We start from the raw sequence: 10,480 nt of genomic DNA on the forward strand, positions 1-10,480 counted from the left end.
AGCATCCATGAAAACCTTCTAAGTGATATGCGTAGGTAGGACTTCTTTCTTAAGCCGCCACCAATGTTTGTCGTCATCTATTAGCATGAAGGTTGCTAGGGGAACCTTTTGTTCCTCGGTTAGATCTAAGATAGAGAAAATATTTTCTATCTATAGGATCCAGGCTTCTTCTAATAAGGGGTCAGGGCCTCATTCAAAGTGGGGTGGGTTGAATTTCCTAAACTCTGCTATGTTTTAATAGATAAATCTCTCGGCTGGGTGATAGTCAGGGGAAAGGGGATGTTGGCATTGGTTTGCTTGGTTTTGGCCTACAGCTACGATTAGACCCTGGATGGCTTGAAAGAGCTCGATAAACTCGGATCTGGTCGGATGATCCTAGGCCTCAGGTCTCTCAGTTCGCTCTACGGAAGGTTTTCTTCTCATCATTCCTACAAAAGAAAAGGAAGACACGAGTTGGTGGTCTCGAATATTAAATTTATCCTGAAATAAAGCATGAAAATTTTAAAGAGTTTGAATGGCCTTAGGGCTCAAATAATTATAGATTCACATTACAAATTCAGCACAAAGGTTTGTAGGGAATTATAGATCCTGTGGATCCATGAACCGTTACGAGTGTATAATTTGTGTTTAATTTTATTTCACCTCAGTATTGTAAGATTTGGAACTCTATTGTATTTTCTAAAAAATTATAATATTTTATTCCACTATATATAATTATCTTAAATGCAGTTGTATTTGTTTCTATATCTGGCAACCTTATGGGAAAGTTTTATGGTCTCATTTAGTCCATCTCTCTCTATTTAGCTCTTTCTCTCTCTAACTTTCTCTCATTAACTTTCTCTCTCTATTTTCTCTCTCTAACTTCTATCTCTAACCTCTCTCTCTCTTTTTCTCTCTCTCACTTTTTTGGCCAAATGGAGGAAAAAAAGGAAAATTGAGAAAATGGGAGAGGATAGTAGAAGGGCTTTAAATGGCCAAAAAAGGGGCATATATGTGTGCCATGTGGCAACTGGTATGCATGCCACCTGGCAGACAGTGATCGACAGCACGGTGACATGACATGGTGTGCGGGCAGCTACAGCATGTGATAGGACAACGGGCTAGTGGGCGTGCGACATGCATGACATGCATGGTAGGTGGACGCGACGTGTGTAAGGTGTGTAAGTGTGCGATGCAACGTGCACAGACACACGCACAATGTGACTTGCGCACAGGCGCGCAGGCATGTGGACCGGACGTGTCTCCCCCGCAGGCTTTTTCGTGGGTCAATTTTTTTATTTTTTATTTTTAAAAATTCTAAACATATTTCAAGAGAAAATAACCATTAAAATACCTCTAAAATAATTTAAACACCAAATTTAAAAATAAATCAAAATATAACTGAGCAAAATTACAAAATTAATATTTAAAAAGGTTAAGGGGTGTCACATGTTTAGGGTTGTCTATCCAGATCAATTAGGAGAGTAAAATTCTAGGCTTTCATTTCAGTCTTAGGATCCTATAATCCCGATCGCATAGAGTAGATATGATGAGTTTTCGTGATCAAGGTGGTAGAATCTCATTTTGAAGCCAACAAGCCTTGATAGATAATTGATATTCAATACTCCACATAGCAAATGCTAAGAGACATCTTGGGAGGGAAGATTTTCCAAGTGGGAAATAACCTGTTTTTTCTCCAGTTAAATATACTTCGTAGTAGCACTTTTAAGTCTAATCAGGATTAGAAAGAAAATGTGAAACCTAATAAGTATATCAACAGTGCAACCAAATATCTTTCATACTAATTTTTGAGAATCAGAAAACAAATGATTTTTACTTAGATATATGAGATTCAGAAGAATATCAAAGATACCAATCGTATCGAGGTTACTTAGGTAATGGAGAACTTACCTTGTGGTAAATAGAGAATGCAATATATATTGTTAAGAGACTTTTTGGATTGATAATAAAGCAAAATACGATATTTTCAAGTGGTGTTAGATAATAATGACAACTGCATAAGTTATTATTGAGAGATATTCTTTATGAAGATAGAATGTTCATAAGAGATTTAATGAATTTTAAGAATCAACACAATCCAAGATAATATCCTTTTATGAAGATACAATTTTCATAAAAGATTTATAATGAAATACTATCAAATACCTTTGATTTAAAAATCTTTTAGATGGGAAGACAAGCCACTAATAAAAATATATTTACTTTTGGGAGTTAAAAAAGATGATATTTGTTTGTGAATCCCCACTAAGATTAAATTTGGAGGACTAAATTTATTTAAAGGAATGGAGAATATAATATTCTGAAATTTTTTTATGTCTATATTTATACACGATAAGGGTGTTAAGCATGGGTATGTTTATAGGAATGCATGATACGGGTAGAAGTTAGAAAACGAGAAAAGAAAACAAAGAAGAAATTAGGTTTAGAAAGAATTATTTAATATTATGTATACAGCATAAAATATTAATATATATAAATTAATTAATGTTACATATATAATTATATATATATGTTAATTAATGAAAGTATAAACAAACATACATTATTACAAGTTAATTAAATTAGTATTAAGGTTAGATAATATAGAAATATATATATATGAAGGTAGAAGATAGAAGACCACATGAATTATTTAATATTGCATATACAATATATAAATTAATTAATTAAGGTTACATATATCTATATGCGAATTAATATATATACGCACATATATATATGTAAGAAATAAGAAGAGGGTCATCAAATAAATTAAACGAAAAAAATTAATAAGTGGCATTGGGTACCCTAAGAGAGAATACCAAGCATGAGGTGGCTTTTTTGGGGTCAAGATAGATATAACTTAATTGTTTAATCGATGGTGTATATATTATAAAATAAGAAGAGAGAGAAATGAGTACTATAAAAAAAATAATATAATATGAAATTATGAGAATTATATAAAATAATTAGTATTATATATTAATTAAGGTTATATATATATATATAAATGTATAAATATATGAAGAGAAAATAGGTGACCGTTAATCTGCATTTATGTATATATATATATATATATAGATACTTAGATACATACATATACATATATATTAAATTAAGAAAAAGAAAACACGCGTGACGTTGGAAATGAAGGGAAGAAAATGGAAAGTGAGGTGTCATGTGTGGGGATGGTGTGGCCACTAATTTGTATATGTACTAAAACATATAATAATATAATATTATAATATATGAAAATATACTATAAAATATATATAAATTAATGGTTTATATATACATATTATAATATAGAAAATGAAGAGAGAGTGAGAATCAAGGTGGCGAAATTTGGGGATATAAGGGCCATGTAACAAAAATATATCTAGCTATATATACATACAATTATATCTATATATAATATCATGAATCTGGACGAAATGGTAAGTAAATTAAGGAAGAAAATGGATGGAGACCACCGCTTCAGAGGCTTCCCATATTCGTTCTGTTTCTCATTTCGTTTAAGAGAGAGAGAGAGAGAAAAAGCTCGTGTTGAGAGAGAAAAACAGAGAGAAACAAAAAGCATTAAGAGAGAAACAGAAGAGAGAGAGAGAGAGAAACCAGAAAAATATGGGAGTGCGTCCCGTGCGCCTCTGCCGAGATGAGTCCAGCTTCCTTCAGATTTGAGGTGAGCTCCTTTTCTTTCTGATGTTTTGTCTCTTCCTTTACTTGCTTCCTATCGTCTCTCTTAACGTAATTAAGGCACTCAAAATGTGCAACAACCTTTGAATAGAAGCTTCCTCCTCTGTTGCTATCAACCCGTGAGGCTGAGACAGGTAAACCGACTTTGCTTCTTTCTGTAGCTTCTGTTTCATGATGCTGGGAACTCCTGCGTTGCTTGGAGCTTGTTAGGGTCCTCTAGTTTGGGTTAGAAGAGTCCCAGAAATAGAAACACTTCTGAAATTCATGGAATTATCGCAAACAGCTCCTCACCTTGCACTAGTTGCTGCAGATGCACTGCAGATGCGTTCCTTCACTTTGGGAGCGATTCCTGCATGCGTTTCGGCTTCCGTGGGGGTCGTTCAAACGGTAAGAAAGATAGTAATTTGGTTTACACAAACATGGGGTTTTATAGATATATTTAGAAGGCGAGAATTACATGAAAGTGGCTTGTGCATGTTGTTTTAATTAAAGTAGAAGTGTGCACATGTGTTTATGCATGTTTTTGTGATTAATCTATGTTTTTATGATTAATGAATGAAAATGTTTCATAACATGTTTGAATAGTTTTAAAGTGATCGCATAACAAAATACGGGAAGAAAATCGAAGGGGAGCGTCAATAGAGGTGACGTGATAGTAGCCGAAGACATGTTTAAACCAGTAGAAGGCAGGAGGCGGGTTAGTACTGATGATCTTTCGGCAAACGAAAAAACAGTTGTGAAGTGACAACACTCAAGGGTACTTTATCCCTGATCAAGTATAAAATAGTGAGACCGAATCCACCAAGCAGAAACCCCGACCTAGGAAGGACACCAAAAGGTACTAAAAATCCAAAGAGTAACAGACCTCACTGCTAAAGAACGACTAGGCTCGAAAATCTCGACCCAAGAAGGACCAGTTGTTGTCTGGGTATGGGTATCCGTGGGGTATACATGTGTCGCAATGCACATACAGGATGTTTAGTCCCCATGTCTTCTTGTATTCCAAGGTCCCGTAATGAATCAATCGAAAAGACTTTTTTGCCCGCAGGAAAACAAGAGGCAGGCAAATTCCTTGACATGTGGATATGGAGGCCAACGCATGAACGAGGCTACCCCCACGCGTGCGGCCCAACCTGCATGCCCCACGTGTGCCCGAGCACAGGTGCGCCCGCACGGACCGCGTGCCCAAGCGCACAATAGTGCCCACGCCCTGGGCCCGTTGGCCCTGCGCACAGAATCTGTCGCGCGCACAGGCCCATGCAGCAGAACATGCACACCCCACGTGGCCGAGCCAGGAACCAGCCCAGCTGGTCCAATACGCAGCCCGCGAGCCGACCAGCGAGCCTGCTTTGCGCGACCTACGTGGAACAGCCGGCTCAACCTGAATGGGTTGCCCAACTTGTGACCCGGTTGACCCTTCCCCACCTTTTAATTAAATTTTTTATTTTTATTTTTAAATTTGATCCCATTTTTCATTTCTCATGTTTTTAAAATTAGTTGTCATATGTATTAATTAATTTCCCTATGTGTTTTACATGGAAATCTAAGGGGATAAAGTTTATCTTATTTTAATTATTATTTTAATGTCAATTCTATTCTTATAATTATTTAGTTAATTATCTTGTAGTTAGATGCGATAAAATAAATATTTTATTATCTAATTATCTTAGAATTAGATATAATTTTATTTAAGATATTATTTTATTAATTTTTTTAAATAATTGTGATCATCTAGAACTATCCCGGAAAAGAATATAAATAGGCAATTGTCCATAGGTTATAAAACACAATTACAATCAATTTGAAAAAAATATTATTGAAAGCTTAGGCTTTTCTTCAATTAGCATTTTTATTAATTTTTAGCTTTTTCAAGTTTTTCAAGAAGCAAGAGTTTTTAGAAGTCTTATTAAGTCAAGGAGTTGGGATCAACTTATCGGTAAGTTCGTGATATTTTGCCTTTTCTTGTTTTATTTTTCATAGTTTTTGTTTCTGCATTCCTTTTAGAATTGTAGATTTAATTAGTGGGATGAGTTTTTTAGGCAGTTAAGTTTTGGTATTGAATACGTTGAGTGTGTTATAAGAGTTGATTCGGTCCTACCTATACCCTCTCTTGTCACATGGTATTAGAGTTTAGGCTCTTAAAATTCAAAACTATCTTTATTGATTTTAGCATTTTTGTTCCTAAGTTAACATTCAAAAAAAATTATTTGATTGTTAATTCATTTGCATATTACTTAAATCCATTTTATCCGTTCGTTTCAATTAATTTTTTGTTTATTCTATTATTCAAAAAAAATTACAATTGCACCCAATAAGGCAATTGGTACGCTATTTACATTTTTGCATAACAAAAGCATAATAACCACCTGATTGGTGACTAGAGAACCTTTGAGAAATCAAAGGCAGAGTATCTCACCTAGCGGGTGTGAGCAATAATTTTTGTTTTCATTCCGCACATTATCCACGTTTAATTTTCGAATTGCATTTCTATAATCTTGCATCAACATTGCATAAAGAAACTTGTTCGATCGTAGAGCGTAGTTAACAACTTGGGGGTAGTATACATAGGTACACCTTCTAGTTATATGCATCGGGAATGATTGGATCCCTACGCATCAGTCCGTATTGTAAATCTTTATGATCTACGTTTTTGTCTTTCATTTTATGTTTGTTCCATTATAAAATTAAGCAATTAATCGATACTAATTGTTTAACACATGAAAGGCACACCGTTCCTTTTTTTGTATGCTTATTTCTAAACTTCAATAGAAATCAAAATCCTTTAGGGTTCCTTGTTGTGTCATAAGACGTAATGTATAGACCCAATTCAAGTCATTCTAATTCCGGACGCTTAATTTGATTGACAAAGTTGCCAATTAAGAGATTATGAGGTAAACACAAGCGAAGGTGAAGGAGAGTTATTGTTTTCACTAACTTTTATTTTTGTAAGAACTACGCAATGTCTCATCAAAGCAGTGACGACCGACTAACCACTACGAGAGAAAGGGTCTTGGACATGTTCACCTAGTTAACTGTCCAATTGGGAAACATGGTTGCCCCCATGGATTAAAAGAAGCGAGGTGAACACCGTAGTTGTGCCTGACACAAAATAGTGCAAAACGTGACAGGATCTTGTTGCGATGATGTTGGTGATAGATAAGGAGGTTGTCGTGAAGAGGTGGATGGGGACCTCCATGACTTCAAGTTCCAGATACTAGCCTTTCAAGGAAAGAATGACCTTGAGGCCTACTTCAAGTGGGAGCGGAAGGTCGATCGCATCTTCAGCTATAGCAAATTATAGTGAAGAGAAAAAACTCAAGTTGGCCACCCTTGAGTTCACCGACTATGCCTTAGTATGGTGGGATCAATTAGCCCATCTCAAAAAATAGGATGGGGACTTGCCAATCACCACATGGAGAGAATTAAGATCCATATGAGGAAGCAGTTTATGCTACCACATTACCTGAAATTGCAATGCCTGACCCAAGGTTCTAAGTTGGTGAAGAGTACTATAAGGAAATGGAGATAACCATAATTAGGGCCTGAGTCGATGAACGACCGGAAGCCATCATAGCTTGGTTCTTGGAGGGCCTAAACAAGGATATAGCCAATATTCTTGAACTGTAGAACTATGTCGACCTAGATGAAATGGTGCACAAAGCAACTAAGATTGAAAGGAAATTGAAAGGTAGAGGAACTAACTAACACTCTCTAGGGAAATCGGAGATGGGCTCAAAGGGATCAAGGTAAGAAGATGGACAGCAGCTAATCATAACACCAAAGCATTGTAAAGTGTTTCAAGTGCTTAGGAGTTGGGCATATTACATCCTAATGTCCCAATCAGTACGCCATGATTATCCAAGATGATAGAGATATCGTCAGTGACCACGAGAGTAGTAATGAGCAGAAAGATCTACCGTCAGTGGACATAGATAGAGAAAGTATCGCTCAACCAGTACAGGAAGATGTGTTTGTGGCAAAATAAATACTAAACATATAAGTTAAGCCTAAAGACAATTATCAGAAGGAAACTATTTTCCCCTTCAGATGTCTTGTCAATGAAAAGATTTATAGTGTGATAATTGATGGAGCTAGCTATGCTAACGTTGCTTGCACCTTGCTAGTGGATCGGGCAAGATTAACTTGCAAACAACATCCTCCCCTTACAAATTACACTAGTTGGATGGCAGTAAAGATATTAATGTCACCCAGCAGGTATGTGTTCTATTTTTTATTGGTGACTACAAGGATAAGATATTATGCGATGTCGTTCCCATGCAAATAGGACACCTGCTTTTAGATAGGTCATGTGATGCGAAAGTCGTCACGAAGGATATCTCGATAAAAGAAGAGAACACACAGGACTCTGAAGGCCTTGACGAATTAAGTCCAATGGGAAAACAAGCCCAGTTGCCCGTAGGCCCAATTACCTGAAGCCAGGCCCGCAAGCTTCAACAAATCTTTAATTTTCTTGTCCAATATTAAGTAAGTAATATGATCAATGACAGAGCAAAAAGGGAGGTCCAAAGCCCAGCACAAAGATGGAAGACATATGTGGCATGCGTAAACTACCTTTGGCACGTGAATAACAAGCATGCGATCCACCATATAGGTGGATAACTCGCACGCGTGAAGTAACAAGCGAGCATGCGGTCAGAACAGCCCGCACGCCCAATATGCCACATGCGCGCAAGACTTGAGCATCATGCACGCGGCCGTGCGCATGTGCCCAGACCTAGGATCGCACGCTCCACCCGCAACCATTGGACACTCTACATGGACAACCCGTGGATGGCCCAACAAAATGACCCAAGCCCACCCGCTCGTGACTATCGTAGGCCTGCTCCCACGCAATTGAGGTGGACTGGCCGGCCCAGCTCATCCGAGTAACCCAAACCGGTCAACCCCTCTTTTTCCCTCTTTAAAATATTTAAATTACTTAATAATTATTTATTTTATTATTTTAAAATCTTTTAAAAAGGCTGGGGACCCACTTTTCAAAATATTCATGTGTTAAAATTAATTTTCACGTGTTTTAAATGGATTTCACATGGGATAAATATGGATTTAAATTAATTATTATTTTAATGTAAGTCTATCCCTTAGGATTATTTAATTAATTTACTTTGGTAGAATAATTATTTTATTATGTAATTATTCTATATTAAGAGAGAATTTTATATAGGTTATTATTTTATTAATTATCTCAAGATTTTGTACTCATTTAGATTGTTAGGAAAGGGTATAAATAGGTATTTGCCCCTAGAATGTAAATAAAACCTTTGATAATAAGTTTGGGAGTATTCTTGAGAGCTTCAGCTTTTCTTCTTTTAGTATTTTTGCTAAAATCAGCTTCTTCAAGTTTTTCAGAAAGCAGGAGTATTCGAAAATATTGTTGAGCCAAAGAGCGGGGATTAACTTATCGGTAAGTCCATGACATTTTTTCTTTCCTTGTTTATTTTTTCCTAGTCTTTTTTTTTACTTTCCTTTAGGATTGGATTCAATTAGAGGGAGGGGTTTAATTCTAGGTGGTTATTGTTTCGGTATTGCATACGTTGAGTGGGTTTCAGGAGTAGATTTGATCCTCTTCATACCCTCCCGCATCATCTGGTATCAGAGCTTTGACTCCTAGAAACCCAAATATATCTTTATTTGCTTTAGCATTTTGTTCTTAAATTAACTACCAAATTTATTTGGTTGTTAAGTTGTATTGCATCCTGCTTGAATTCATATCTATTCGTCTAATTCAAGTAGTTCGTGTTGTTATTCAAAAATAAAAATTATATATATAAAAAAAAATATCAAAAATATCCCAGTTGCACCCCATGAGACAATTGGCATGTTGTTTACATTTTGCATCACAAAAGCATAATAGCCGCCTAATTGGTGATTGGAAATCCTTTGAAAAATCGAAGGCAAAGTACGTTGCCTAATTGGTGTGAGCAAAAACTTTTGTTTTCATTCTGCACACTATCCAAATTTAATTTTCAAATTGCATTTTTGTAATCTACATCAACGTTGTATAAAGAAACTTTACCAATCGTAGAGCATAGCTAATAAATTGGGGGTAGTATAGAAAAATATACCTACCGATTATATCCATCGAGATAGATCGGATCCCTACACATAAGTCTGAATTGTCATTCTTTGGGATTCATGTTTTTGTTTTCTTTATTTTACGATTGTTCTATTACATAATTAAGCAACTAATTATTACTAGTTGCTTAATGCATAAGGAGCACACTATTCATTTTTCTGTTTGTTTGTTTTGGTGCTTCAGTAGAAGTCAAAATCATTTAGGATTCCTTGTTGTGACATAAGGACTAATGTGCAATGAAGTGATTCCAATTTTGAACACTCAACTCTGACAGATGAAGCTGTTAATCAAAGGATTGTAAGGTAAACACGAGCAAAGGTAAGGGAGAGTTTTTATCTTCATTAGCGTCATCTCACAGGTACTTCAGCATGTTTCAGCTCGTCAAAGAAACTCCCAATTAGAGTTGTAACCTTGTTCTGTGGAGGGCCCTCAACTTGCATGTCAAGGATGAGGACCATGAACAACAGGAGAATATGTTCCACACCTACTGTCTGGTCAATGGTAAGGTGTGTAGTATGATCGTCGATGGAGGAAGTTGCGCCAACGTGGCAAGCGCCCTTTTCGTGGCAAGATTGGGACTAGCATGCATCGCCCACCCCAACCACTACCGATTGCAATGGTTGAATGAGAGCGGTGAACTAAAGTTAACGCATCAGGTCATGGTACCCTTCTCCATCCATAAGTACAAAGATGAGGTTTGTTGTGATG

The 10,480-nt window shown here is 36.2% G+C and overlaps 1 long non-coding RNA gene across 1 annotated transcript; it reads left to right on the forward strand.

Annotated features, from left to right (window-relative positions):
- The first annotated feature begins 3,323 nt into the window (after positions 1-3,323).
- LOC148255894 (uncharacterized) lies at positions 3,324-5,265 on the forward strand. The gene is made up of 2 exons (XR_015819330.1): positions 3,324-4,062; positions 4,261-5,265. It is a non-coding gene; the product is annotated as an uncharacterized LOC148255894 (long non-coding RNA).
- Positions 5,266-10,480: the final 5,215 nt, after the last annotated feature.

The sequence above is a fragment of the Carica papaya genome, chromosome 5 (assembly GCF_054855325.1).
Source record: "Carica papaya isolate Zhongbai chromosome 5, ASM5485532v1, whole genome shotgun sequence".
Classification (NCBI taxonomy): domain Eukaryota; kingdom Viridiplantae; phylum Streptophyta; class Magnoliopsida; order Brassicales; family Caricaceae; genus Carica; species Carica papaya.